Genomic DNA, 15,276 nt, shown 5'->3' with positions numbered 1-15,276 from the left:
CTTTTTTAAAAATAAAAACAAACTAAACTTGTACGCTGTACAATGAAGGTTCGCTTCCGGGTTAGCGACAAAACGTGGCGATTTGTTCGCAATACGAATAGTTCTATTTATTTTGTCGCAGATTACCGCGCAAAGCCTCGCTGCCTGTAATCGGACTCCGCTACAAGCGTTAAAGCTTCATTCGATAAATGTCTATTACTGAAATCCTTCTAACTATAAGAAATAGGATTTTTATCTTACCGTTTTTCCAGATCGGTTTCATCGGTTTCATCGGTAGGTCCCTGCAATAGATTGCAAAAAGTACACAACTCATTTGCAGGTCTTGGTGTTCGGTTGTATAACAAACTCCCTAGCAGTGTTATGGATCTTCCCCAACAAAAATTCAAAACAGTTGTTAAAGATCATCTTATTAAAAGGGGTTATTATAAGATTGACGACTACTTAATGGATAAGAAAACATGGGATTAGTTAGTTACGCGTTCTACACAAATCAAGATGTATCACAGTATGCTCTTGAAATGCCTCTTATGATTTCATTACTTATATTACTATGTGGGTAGATGCTCCCATCATGCTTCCAATACTATTTATATCTTGTTTTTTAGCACCTTAATATATTGATTTGATTTAATTTATGACCAAAGTGTGTTCGGTAGTGTTGGTAGGTAGCAGCTACTTACATCATCAATGTTTTATACCAGCATAAATATTGTTAAAATCATTTGGCGATTAAAAAGAGTGGCCAGGAGTTTCTTGCCAGCTCTTCTCATTGGCCCTACCTTCCGAACTGGCGGTAAATTCACTCTCTGTATCATTGACTATCATAAGTGTCAGCACTTGACCTAAATGAATAAATGATTTGATTTTGATTTTGATTTTGATTTCATCCGTGTTGTATTTCTCTAGCAAACTTTGACTTAAGATAAAAATAAATAGATTATGTTACATTAATAACTTCACTTTTCCTTTAAATAAAGCATATAGTAGTAAAATGCACTTAATTAAGTGTATATTTTTTATTTAAAAACTAAAATATTCTACTTTTTGTTTTACTATTTTTCATTCTGCGTGTGTCCTATGTGTATTTTAATAAAAATCCGAGTAGGACAAATATCTTCTATTTTGGCATCGGTGAAACACGGACGATGTATGTGAAATATCATTTTGTGCCCCAACCTTCGGGAATTCTTTTGGGATTGATTTAGAAATTGATATCGAAACAATAAAACCACCTGTGTACACCGACCCTTACTCCTTTGTTATCAAAAAGGTATAAATCAAGTTGTTTTACTTTATACTTCAGTACTTAAATAAAATGCTTTTATAACGTTGAAAGGTGATCACGCCACTTACCTTTATAAACTGTGCAGTCAAAGAGGTATTGTTATTTTTATATCAAACAGTCAGCGCCTCTAGAGTGAAACTTAAGAACTACTTTTGACAGGTGCTTTCAAACTTCACTTGAATGTGATACGCGGTGTCGATATTCCGTAATAGCGCTACTGCAGTTTGACAATTACCTCTAAAGTTTTAGTTTTATCACGATTTTATAATAAAGTACAGTCGGTACTGTCGAGTATCGATAATTTGACATTTAGAATATACTGCCAATATAGTTCCTACGACGCCCGTCAGAGGCGCTGATCAGATTTTCATATAAAATTTCTCGGATACAGGCCGGTTGTCAGTAGTCGATGGCAGTAGAGTATCGAACTAGGAATATGAATTGTGGAGATAAACAGAGATCATCACTTACCATCAAGTGAAATGGGAGAAAAATGCCTAATCCTATGCTGAATAAAAAAGCTAGCTTTTAGCGATCGATAGTAAGTGCTAAATAAAAAAAGCTTACTTAACCTCGTAGCATATAATAAAATGTCACATTAAGTGATAAAATTGTAACAGCGCCCATAATTCATTTTCTATAAGTAGTTTATCAATTAAAATGCAAATTAATGCCGTTACAAGAAATTAATAATACTTTTCTGCTACATTGCATGTGGTGTACCTCCTCATTATCAAAACGAGGTCACTAGTTGATAATGTACTGTCGTTGATTTAATTTGTATCGCGCTCAATGTAAGTAACGAACCGCAACTCTATGGTTTTCATTTAAAATAATGTTTCTCTTTCGTGGACTTTTTGTACGAATGTAAAATAAAAATGGGTGGGTAAATATAAATGGTGGTTATTTTTATGTTGAAAGATTTAATTACTTAAATTAATTTAAATTTGAAAACCTTGTATTTCGTAACTGCTTAATAAGTCGTATGATCTTTCGGGTGACTTGAATAATTTTGACACTATGTTGACCACTAAACATAGGTACAATAAAATAAAATAAAATGTTTCAATATTCAATAATATTCTGTATGACAAGATGTATGGATGTAAGTGAGGCATAGAAAGTTGACCAAGTGACGTCCTTCGGTCTGTGCCGTTCTTATGGAATAAGTCGAAATATTATGTATGAAAAATTCAAAGAAACGAAAAGGTTATTTATTAAAAGTTCCTCTACAACAGTAACTGCTGAGGTGCGAAAAATAGTTTTGGTACTCTCCAAAAAGCAGTTGCAAAACTTTAAATAAATCTAGTTAAAAAACATGACTGTTCCATCATACAAAGCGTTGTCCAAAAACGCGCGATGAATATTTAACAAAATGGTGGCAAGCAGTTAAAATAACGAGAGTCTAATTAAAACTTGGCGGGAAATCTAATCACGTGGTCGTTTCATGCACTGAAATATAAGTTTTTAATGATATAATTTTGCATTCAAAATATTCAAATCTTTTTACATTAAATGTTTTAACTACTTTTGAAAAGGTAAAGCTAAATATTAAAATTAAAAAATACTTCAATGTAAAAAATATAATGATACTGTTTCTTCGAAACTCACCTTTAACGACTGAAATGAAAAACCTTTGTACTCAATGATTGTTTAAAAATGTACTTGTGTAATACTGTCCTCGTACTAATTGTTTCTGCAGTGACTATACTGACGATCACAAAATCAGTTTTTTTTTGTCCAATTGCAGAGTATCTGATGTTTGCCACTGTACCAATTTTAACACAGAACTTTTAAGTTCTGCAAATCTTATCTACTTTTAAGACTAAATAATTGGTGAGTGGATTAAATGAAAGAATATTTAAGAGACTATGTTACCCATTTCATGTTTCGTCACAAGGGATTGTTTAACATACGAACGTGAAGTGTTTGATGATTTTAAGCGCTAACCTTGTCTGTCAACGCGGCACTTACGAAGATTACAACTTTATTTAACTTAATCGTTTTTAAAACTACTAAATTATTGTCGCGATACTTCCCTTAATTTGTGAATGAGAATAGAGAAAATAGTATATTTGTAGAAATGCGATACATTTATTTGGTTTGCAAATTCGAGTTTAAAGTACTAAGAATGCATAATATTAGCAAATAGTAATTTTTTCAGGCGTTACAATTTTGTTTATTTGATATAATGAAGTCGGATTATAAACCTATCCTTTATACCATCTTAAAGATACTTTATCAAGATGGGAAGACCTACAAATTCTTTTCAATGCGACCTTTGAACGATACAACCTCAATTTCTTTCCTAACATTGGGATTCCCACCTTTTATTAACTCGAGCTATAACCCGAAGGGCTGATTTATGACGTCATCTATTTTGTATATGTTATCCGAAGGTTGTTACGTCGTAGTAAATTTGTGACGAAGTACGAGTGCACATGAATAATGTACCCCACTTTATTTACGTACACACGATAACGTGCTTCGAGAAAAAATGTAGGTGTGATACAATAGGTCGGGGTGTAGTTGTTCAATGTGAGTGTATTGCTTTGAGTATGTATTAGTTAGGTTTTTAGTCTTTAATTTATTTAAAGTTTTTATACATGAGGTATATGTGAAGGTAGATTCAATGCTGGACGATTTTACTACCACAGTTAATATTTGGGTGTTGTAAAGATAAAGGGAGCATTTACATTCTTCTTTGTTGTCAATGATTTGAAGTATTATCTAAAAAGATTTTAGACAACTTGTGACTTAGATCTGTGATGTAAGATATGAGTAGTTATTTAGTTAGTAATTAAGTTTCTCCTGGATTTTATTAAACATGGATATTCATATTTGTGGCCTTACATTATAAAAAAAACAATAACTGAACATCCTTCAAGTTTAAGTTTGTTTCGTTACATATATTCAAACCAAATTAGCTCAATATTATAATCTCACGTTCAGTTTCAAGGTTCGACAAAATGTCATAATCTGATATGATACAGTATTAGCATCCAAAACATGCAGAGAAGCCTAAAATAATCTCATGACAATGTAGGCACAGGTTTAAGCCGATTAAAGGGTAGTCTAAAACTCGCACGCTTAGTAATTGAAGTTGTCCGTTGCTCTATTGTTCTAAAAGCTTGACGATTGACCGCTCATGCTTGATTGTGTGGTATTCTTCAAATAAATTTTCGGCTTTTGCCAGTTACGGCATGCTGCTTTAAGCTGACGTACGTAGCGGCATCTATATTTCGCCATATTTGAGTTTTGAAGCACGGATGGTGATTGAGTCCCGTTTTTATTTATTGATAGTTTTTAAAGATATCATGCCTTCTCTCCTTCTTCCTCTATTCCTTTTTATTTGTTACTAGTATGTAGAAACGCTATTAATACTTAATTATTGATGATGACTCTAACTCCAGTTTTGAAACAGATTTTTAGGCAACTAGATATGCTGATAACTAGATATCGTAGTACTAGATAGAAACTATCTAGCACTTGAACGCATATCAAAAATATCCAAACAATAAATAAAAAGCCAACAAGTCAAATCGTCACCACAGTCATGTGTACTTGACATTCACCACAACCCTCACAAACAAAACCGTTGATTCTAAATTTAACAATTCATAAGCCTTTTTGCAAAAAGGTTTATTTTCGCACCGTACTCCAATTAGGTCACACAAAAATAATTCTAACGCTTTTATATTTGATTGTTTAATTAAACCCGGTTGTAACAAACACAGTTGGTTTACAACCGACACCATGTGTAAAGCTTGAAGGAATATGGTAAATTTATTTTTGTGGGCAGACAGAATTTGTTTAATTACTCTTAGTTATGTTTTGTCTTTAATCAGGTTATTTGTAGATTATATATACGTGGTAGTGTTGATATCATAGATATTGTATAATTATTCTATTGAATAAAAGATGAAAGCTAGGTCTTAGCCCTGAGAAGCCTTAGGTGGCCTTGTATGCATGGTTCTCAGCTAGCGGAGGTATTAAATATTGAGAATTGAAATCATCAGAGATCCGCAGGCAGGCAGCTGATGGTGACCTGTTCGATACAGCTAGTTTATTACACAGAAAAATTAAAATTATCAATTACGAGCATAATCTAGCTAACTCGTGGATGTCATAGCCATTTACTTAGCTGTCAAACTATAAAATAAGAAGAGTCTTAGCTTATTCCATGAAAACGTTTCAACGTATAACATTTTATGTCTCTACGTTCCTACAAAGTTAACTTATTACATATTTCATAAGCAGCCTAATTAAGACCCAGACAAGCTCAAGGGTTAAAATAAAAAAGTACCTACTTGGAAGTCCTAAACTGCATTATTAAGTGAAGGTCGTAACAGCCAGCAAAGATTGCCCGGGAGAGTAATAATGTCGAATAAAGAACGCAAAAAGACAATAAAAAGAAAAATATCGAAGCACACGGCAGTTCTGCCAAGTTATCTCGAATTGCCCACCGGACTGGAAAAAGACTTCAGCCCACTTGTACTCTATAATTCATGTTTGATATAATTTGATTTACGGCCCTCCACTCGTTTTACGTCCGACGTAAATTACAAAGTTTTTTTAACGTTCTAAATTCCAGTTGTTTTAATCCTTAAGATTTTGGATTTCACTTTTTTAATCTCTGAGCGTATAATTATTTGTAACAAATCTGTTTTAATTCCGTGCCTTAATTTTGCAATAGTTTGTTAGTTTAAACGTGAATTTTAAAAATTACCTTTGTTGAGAAAGCTCGAAACTAAAAACTTTTAAAATCGCGACCATATTTGTCACGCTCTATAAAATCACTCTATAATTATTTAATTACACTATAACACAAAATTTATTACAATAAAACTTAACTATAAGTAACTTTTAAAAACTAAACTAAACTAGAAATAATTTAAAAAAACAAAATATTTACATACTTACAATTATACAATATATTTACAATATAAAATATGGATACAAAAGGAGTGCGTCACGCGTCGTAGAATTTCTCCTCACCATCGTCGACTGGTAACGTACCCAGAATGCTGGCAGCATTGCCACGTTGGATGGCAATGCTAATTCTTTGACCAAAGTAAAGGCCAGCATTCTGGTCACGCGTAGCATCGACGAGACGCTTCGCAATCTCTCGGTAGAGACTACGAGCACTCGGGCCCCACGGTCCCAAGGTTTCAACCCCAAACGGCACAAATACGTAATTACCAATAATGTTACTATATTTGCGCCGCTTGAGGTTTTCTGCTGATGCGGCAGCAGCGCCCGCAACGCCCACCGTACCTGGAATATGGGAAGGCGCCAAGGTGTCGACACAGGTTGCATCCCAAACCAAGGGCCTGCCCATACTCCAAGGCAACAATGACATACCGTCCGGCCTCTTCCCATCGTCGCGCGCCAGCCCATTGGGTTCTAATAGAGCTGGAACACCCGCGGTGGCAAGAGACCGGCGAATTATGTCGTTTAGGTGGGCGTGACGCGGGAAACGACCCGCACTCTTATTACATGATAGACCATGGTGCCCGAGCTCGCCGACAGCTTCCCCGCAGTGACAACGATATACGACCATATTTAGCTTTGAACCTTTATTTCATATTTTTATTTGCAGATAACTTAGTAAGAAGATCTCATCTCAGATCTAGGATGTATTACGAAATAATAAAAACGAATCCAAGACACTCTAGCGTGACATCAAACGTACTCGTATTTTCTAACTCAGAGAGCACAGCGGTAAACCTCACATATAAAAACCTAAGCGAAATATAACCTAGTTTACGTGAATATATTCGTGGAAATTTCTCGAATTCTCGCTCTAAAAGTTATTCTTAGATACCCTATCGATCTGTTGTTGGATAACAACAATGTTGTTGTTACATGTTTTATTCATTGTTTACGAATGGAGGTTCTTCTACAGTTGTTTTGTTACATAACATGTTGAGGCAATTGCGGTTTGCTCATATCCTGTTTACGTTCCGTTGACGTAAACTGATTATGAATTCGCGACTGGATTGGTCGGTCCGTTTCCGCTTCTACGAGTTGCTTGATACGGAGCGTTTCCTATCAATCTATCGGAGCGGCTTTCTGTGATGTGTCTGGAGTTTTCGCCGTAACTTGGTTATTCTGTGAAATATTGACGGTAGTTGCGATGAATCTGCTAGAAGATTTAGTAGTTTTATTTTGTGAGTTGCGGTGTGCATTATTTTCTGTACGTTTTTATTTCTTTCCCTTCACAAATCACTGTAAAATAAAATTGTTATAGCTGTTTACTATAAAAACATTTATGAAAAAGCAAATAAACAACAGTTAATACAAAAACACTATTATTATGAGTTGACTAAGTGAAAACAAAGCTGTAAAGTCACGTCGGAATTCATATCGAAATATGGTGCTTAAGCCGTTTTCTTCATTAAGTAGAAGTGTCCCTGGAAGGGATTTTCCCGGGCCTTGATAACAACAATAACATCTGCGGGGCAACTGTAATACAGCCGTCAATGTCTGAAATAATGTAATAAACGCGTCGAGATGGCTCGTAAAAAGTATTTTCACACAATAAATCTGGCCTCTAGGCTTTGTTTTAGGCTCTATTTTGTTCAAAGTTCTGAATATTCTATGTTATGACTGAGTTTGTGTTTGGGAGGCCTTGGTTTAATGTCGATTTTCTTCGTTTTAAAATGTCAAGCACGTCTTGATGGATAAAAGAGTTTAGCTGCACTGTCCAGTGTTACGTGTCCGCACGTTCTTTGTAGTGTACGTATTATAGCCGTTTTAGGGACCAGTGTGAATGTTCTGTCACTATTTGTAACAAAATATGACTTAAAATTACTACTAAGTCCGTTTGTTTATCATATTACACTTAAACAATTACACGGACCATAATGAATGAAAGGCTTTTATTCGCAGGCTAAAGAAAATTCTTTAAATAAACTAAAGAAAATAATCAGGATTTCTACTATAGGTAGAGGTTTTAACTTTGTTTCTGTCAGTTGTATACTATGCTTGACTAGTTGCCACTTAATGGCAAAAAAGGGTCTCAAAATATAATTTAACCTACGTGTAGGTCAAAAGTATAAGTTACAAAATGTGAAATAAGTTAATATTTTGACCTTCATTACGAACAATGTAAATAATCTAGTAGCTTAGTTTTCTAATAAGGTTATTTTTTTACTTCATCTGCTTTGTAAAAAAGAAAATTTGAAGGGAGTTAGTAACAGGCTTTATTAAAACTAAACTAAGCTTAGCCGTTATTTTAGACGATAACATTTATTTTTAGTGAATATTAGTTTGGGACTTTTTAATCTATTCGGTACGAAATTAGAATACAGAATTCATTTTAGGTACTTTTATCAGTCTACTGAAAACTTAATTATTATTAGAGAAGATCGCTTGTATAAGTAAGATTAACTTTTTTGTTTTCTTTTACAGGTAATCTTCATAGAAATTTATTGTCATTGTATTTTCAACGAGCGCAGAAACTGGTATGTAGATAATAGACATATCGTATTAGATATAATAATAATAATCATTTATTCAAATCACATAATTTCATACATATTACATATAATATTATATTACGACTAAAAACTACTTGAGGACAGTGCCTAAACTAGGTAAACTTGTATCTCAGGCGGGAAGGACTATTTAGATTACTCAATAAACGACATAATTAAGTATGTAGTGATATTCTCAGGTTCGATGGTACGTGTAAATAAAAATATCGTATTTCATTGCCACGTGTCTCGATCTGTTTCAATAAAAAAAATATTTTTTGTATGAATCGAAAATCTGTAACAGAAATCTGACTCCTATATTTTATGTGAAAATAAAATCCGCGATTCACAGTTACGCTTCCCTACTGAACCATAGCAAATATGGTTTTCAATAAACTAATTAAAAATATCGATATTTCTGTCGTTGAACGGCAACATGTTCTCGTCGCCAATTCAATTTGAAACCGACTTGTATGTATAGGTAATTTACATGCAAAGTTCACATGTATAGTGGAGGCTTCGTCGAAATTGTCGTCAGTTCCGTTCAACGTAGCGAACTGCATAATTACTGTGTCACAACTCAGCACGGTTTTAAACGCAAATTTACTTAAATTGACTTTTCGGGTATGTTATTCAGAGTCATAATATTCAAACGTTGAATAAGTGCTGTAATTTTACTGAAATTACTAAATAGTTCAAGTTAAATGCGGTATGCTTTGATGTTTGACAAGTTTTATTACTCATGCTTTTTGTGTAGTTTTGGTAATTTGTACCAAAACGCTTCTTTAGTTATTAAATATGTTTACTTTACTGCATTGAATTTGATTTCTCACAATGACATGAATAGTGTTGGTATATCAAACTGAAAATTTTAGGAGTAGCTTTTTTGGCCTCTGTGTCTGTGTGAGAGACGGCAGGCACATCAAAATCGTGTATACTTGGTGTACTGTATGTATTCGTGTGACCAGGCAGAAAGCAAAATCAAAAGTCCTTTAGCTTTCAGCTGACCTGTACGATTCACCTTCGAACCAAAACCAGTTTCCACACAAACATTCTACAAGACAATGAAACGTATACTCCTCAAAGCGTACAATACCGTATAGAATTTAACAAGATATTGGTATCAAGCCTCCTCAAAACACTGTAGCGCGATTCTCTACAATCAGAACCATCGAATATCCAGAGTTTGACATTTAAAATGTACTGCAAAAATAGTTTCTACTCCGTCCGCTAGTGGCGCTGATCTGATTTTCATACAATTTTTTATATATTATTTGATAGCTACTCGGTTGTCGATATAATATAGTAGTTGAGAATCAGGCTACTGCATTTTACTGCATAGCTTTGTTTTGACGAACAAATTTTCTGAGTGCCAGTGTTTCAACTACATGAAAAAATCTACTAAATTCAGTTAAAACAGTGAACGTTTGAATCTGTTAGTTGAGCTTTTTTTAGCTATTTCCCACGGGGAGAATTCAGTCTTTCGCGACTTTGATGTTGCTTTTTTTAAAGTAAAATTTGAATCCGTGCTCGCGTATGACAATTTTGTTGAAAGGTTAGATAAAATCTAGATGTATTGATAATCTTTTTAATAGATAACTCCTATATAATATTTTTATTGCCTAGAAGAGATTGCCTCTGGGAGACATTTTTTGATTTTAAAATATAATATTCAGTGATCAATAAAGAAATTCCATTTCATTTTTAATATATACCCACTACTAATCGCCTCGACTATTTTACGAAAAGACATAATCAAAACTACAAATAAGATAAGTTTTGCTTTGCAATAATATACAACGGTAAATGTTTCGACATTTAATAGTGTAAATATAATAAGAAATAGTTAAAACAACACTTTCGAGCATAAAATACGTTTTTGCCCAAGACTGTATTAAGGTACGTCTACTAGTTACCATGGGCCGGCAGTCTGCGGTTTCGTTCGCCCGTCTACTTCTATTTTGAATCTGGCAACCCTAGCTTAAAATATTCAGTAAATGTTTAACAGTATTTGTCTAGTAAAATAACGAAGGAAAGTGGATTTTGCGTGAACAGATTTAGTTAGGTTATAAATATAAATGTTTTATTTAAATGGAGTGAAAACGATATTATTATTATGTAACATGTACCTCACTGAGCTGAGAAGACGAAAATTGTAATTTTAGGATAATTTTTATGTTTAAATGCGAAAGTAAGTTTCTATGTTTGTTACGCTTTCACAATAATATGTGAAAAGGTTATAATAGTATAGTGAATCGATGTATTGTTTAATTGTGTATTCAATTAAAACTGAAGTACAAAAATATATAAGTACACAGTATGTGATCGAACGTAGAATCTTATAGCGGTATAAGTAGCAACGATTATTTTTGAAACTTTTAATCCATTTCAGTATGGAAAATTCAAGTGATGTTCCTATATTTAGTAACAATATTCTAATTGCACAATAAAGGCACTTTACTTATTGTAGGTTTCCTCAAGTTCCATTGACGTCAAACATTACTTAAATAACAAAGTCGTTTATCAAAGAAAGACGTAATTACCATAATAATAATATTTTATATCGTAAGTGCTTCTTATAAGTAAGTAAAGAAAGCTATACAGCCTTCAGCAATAAGGCAGAAAACAAATTTTATATATTCCTTCAAATGACAGTAGTAACTATTAACGTTTTTTTGTGAGTCTCTAGGTAGTGTTATAATTAAGCTGAAGCCAATGATTCTTGGGCACATAATTACTTGTCAGATTAAAAAAAATATTACGTTCAAGAAAAGTTTCATAGAAAAAAATGGTGTAATTGGTCGCGTATAAAATATGCGCAAAATAAGCTTATTCTCAATTGAAATGATGAAATTGCAAGAAACTCCCTCAGCTGGATATCGAATCCGTTAAAGTTCCAAGAATTGCTTCAACGATACGTACGATCCAATAATATAAAACAGTTTACGAAGAATTCAATTTTCATAAAAGTTATGGAAATTTGCATTATGGCTTCATTGGAGGCATTCTGGGAAACAGTCTATTATCGATAGTTTCATAACTTCTTAGAATCTTTGTTAAGTGAAAAAGTTATAATACTATATACGATAAATAGTGGTTTAGAAGTAAACCTGCTTTAACATTTTAACCACGCAAAACCAAATCGTTTAAAATTTTGGTTAAACGAACGATTCGGGAATACAATTTTATTATAGTTTAGTATATTTTTTACTGCACAACACAAAAAAAAATATGGAGCGAAACGCTAACAATGAAAATAAATACCTTAATTTATTTCCAAATAAAAAAAGAACCATTCTCAATTCAATTTCTTAAAACATTGTTAAAAAAAAAACATTCAAAATTCAAATCCTTATAACAATAATCGAAAATAAAAAACAAATATTCAAAATCCGTGAGACATTCTAAAAAAAATGTCTACAATAGGGACGTGACCACAAGTTTCAGTTATACCTTCATTTGAAGGTTCAAGGTAAAGAAAACAGTGGGACGGTGTCGTGAGGCAGACCGTTACCGGCGCGATCGATACGCCACCCCGCCACTCCGCATCTCTAAAATTATCCGATACAACTTAGCCGTACGTCGCTAGAGGGTAGAGTTCAGCCGTATTTTGTAGTTGGAACGATATTTAAATTCGAATGTGGGAATATTACGAATATGATTCAGGGGCGGGTTGTGGATTTATTTTTTATTATGTGGTCATTTGACCTCTTTTAAATAAACGTTTTTATGAATTGGAATGAAACAATATATTCATAAAAATATATGAAGTTATGAAAGGCTTATAGTTTTGTTTCTTTCACTCCTTAGCGAAAAGAAAAAGAGAAAACATATTTTAGTAGTTTTTTAACTAAAATAGGTTTATAGTGTGTTTACGAATAAGAGGGCATTTTTTTCATAAAAAGTAAAAAAATTGAATTAGATTGAATATGATTTTTAATTGTTCTCATAGTTTTTCTGTTTCGTTTTTAATAACTTACTGTTTTGACAATGAAAAAAATGCGTACAAAAACTTGTTAAAAGTTATAATTGTATGTCGCAAAGGACAAAAGGAACATTGAAATGTTTAAAAAAAAGATTGCTCCCATTGTATAAGTGTATCCAAAGTTTTTTGTTTTCATTTTACAATATAATATTTTTATAGAATTGTATATTTTTCAGTTTTTGTAGTTTAAATCGATGTTGTTGGTTCCACAAATAGCTGGGGTACATAACTATTAATTTTACCGACTGAAAAATTCAGAGACCAATTTAATTCTGGTCGCACATTTAATTCGCGTGAAAATTCTATTCTTTTATAGAGAATATTTTTATACATTTACACTTAATTCGCAACCGTTTTACCACTAGCTTTATAGAAAAATCTAAAATAATCGACTCATGAAGGAAAATATAGAAAAATACCAATAAGAAAATAATACGCTAATAAAATTATAGCTTAACTTATTTATTAATTTTATTCTCAGCGTCCATTCCCATAATTCCCAATGTAAAGTTCGAAAAGTATTTATATACTTAGTTATACTCAGAAATATAAACCTATTCTATTGATTAGGTACTCTCTTAAAATCCGATACGACATTTTGCTTTCTGCCCCATCCAATATGGCTCTCAGAGTAGCTATTTAATTTTATGTAAGCGAGTTAGTAAGGGCACATAACGACACCCATGTGGAAAATTTACATTTGTATTATACCTTTTATTTGCCGAGCTTTCCTGTGACCAGATGTTAAATACTGTTTTTGGTTTTCCTGCTTTACGAAATGCTTGGAAAGCGTAGGTTATGTTTGCTTTTGGGCGCTAAAATCTAGTAATTTATTAACGTGCCTTGTTCTGTTTGTGTTTGGTCTTCTTCTTTTGGGAGAAACAGAATGAAATGCAAATCAGGCAATAGACAGGCACTGTAACTTTACAAAAATATGGTGTTTAAAATAAGTAGTATGATTTTGTAGAGTCGATACTATCGTATAAAAAGTTTGACATTTAGAATGTTCACAAAAATTAGTTTCTACCACCGTTTGTTTGTTAACTGCATTAATATAGTCATGGAAAATGGTCTAATGCTGTAAATTTTTACATCGACGCCAATAAAGCACATAGTATGAACTTTTTCACTTTTATTTAGAATTTTTTTATTTACACTTAGTCTTTTTATGCACATATTGTAAGTAATAAAACACCTAAAATAACATAGCCTCTAGATAATGTATAATTTATGCATGCCATTAAAAATGACGATAACCGGACCCCTTGGTTACTTTGGCTACCCAACCCTTGATGAATAAAAATACCTTTTCCCATTGGGGTAAGCAGGTAGAGCGAGGTACATCAATTCTATAGACTTATTTTCTATAGTATACCTATATATTATTTATACAATGCCAAAATAGCATTCACGCTAAATGCAATATCCCATTTTCTAAGATAAAACTCTCTGTATGTAGTTAGATTTTAAATATTTATCCATCGCAATGTGTACTTGCGATTCTGTTGTTAGCCATTCAGAACTGCAAGATATTCGTAATGTCTGCTAATATCTTGAAACAAAAGCTGTAACCGACGCTAAGTACTTTTAACATGTACAATATTACGTGAACCTTGCCTAAGTTCAGCTATGAAGGTCGCTAAACAATGCTCTTTGGAGTAAACTGTCACCGCTTACGCTTGCCTACGCCAAGGAAACGATTAAATACATATGTTATTACTGTACGTGGTTCCAGCTAACGCTGTATATATTTGGAGCTAAGCTATTCACGGAATAAGGAACATTGTACGTTCTGTCGGCACAATATTGATTTTCAGTAACCGATTATTGAGATGATTGTGTGTATCTGTGCAAATGTTAGGTAGTAGTTGCTGCCGTTTACAAGCCGAATATGGTTGTTATTATATTTTGTGTAGAAGCAGATAAATAGTCTCAAATATGATATTTATTCAGATAATAAAACGTGTGTTTTAATACATAACACATTTACTCATTTAAAATAGTAATATAACGAAAAATATATTAAAATTAATATAAGAGACAAAAAGTGAAACGGGATAAAACAATTTGTAGACGACATTCGCCGCCAAATAAACATAAGCGATGAGCTAAATCGTCACCACACATAAATAGAGTACGCTTATTACTTCCTAGCCCACAAGGCAACCACGATTCACGCAGTTCCCACACCTTGCACGTTTCTGCTCCACTTACATTCTAAATACACACTAACAAAATTAAAAACGGAAGACGAAATCTCGTGATCTTTATTCGATTATAAAAATAAATCCAATCGTATTCTCAGTTTGACGTCATACAATTTCCTTTTTGAATACAAATGAGCCTTCAAATACCCATAATAAATTAAGTTGCGTGCGCGGCCTGACGTCATCGTTAGTTAATTGCAATCGTTGCAAAATGCACGTTCCGTGTGTTTGGCAAACATTTGTAATCATGATCCGATACGTGATCCAATTCGCCACCTATCTCAATTGGACGCAGATTGCCTCGCCCCACTACGCAAT

The 15,276-nt window shown here is 33.1% G+C and overlaps 1 protein-coding gene across 3 annotated transcripts in view; it reads left to right on the top strand.

The window, feature by feature from the left end:
• The window catches only part of LOC142972511 (uncharacterized), a 107,782-nt gene that overhangs the window by 60,430 nt on the left and 32,076 nt on the right, over window positions 1–15,276 (top strand). The gene's annotated exons all lie outside the window — the stretch shown is intronic.

This window comes from Anticarsia gemmatalis, chromosome 4 (assembly GCF_050436995.1).
Source record: "Anticarsia gemmatalis isolate Benzon Research Colony breed Stoneville strain chromosome 4, ilAntGemm2 primary, whole genome shotgun sequence".
Taxonomy (NCBI): Eukaryota; Metazoa; Arthropoda; class Insecta; order Lepidoptera; family Erebidae; genus Anticarsia; species Anticarsia gemmatalis.
The sequence above is the reverse complement of the archived record's forward strand: the minus strand, read 5'-3'. Positions and strand labels throughout refer to the sequence as shown.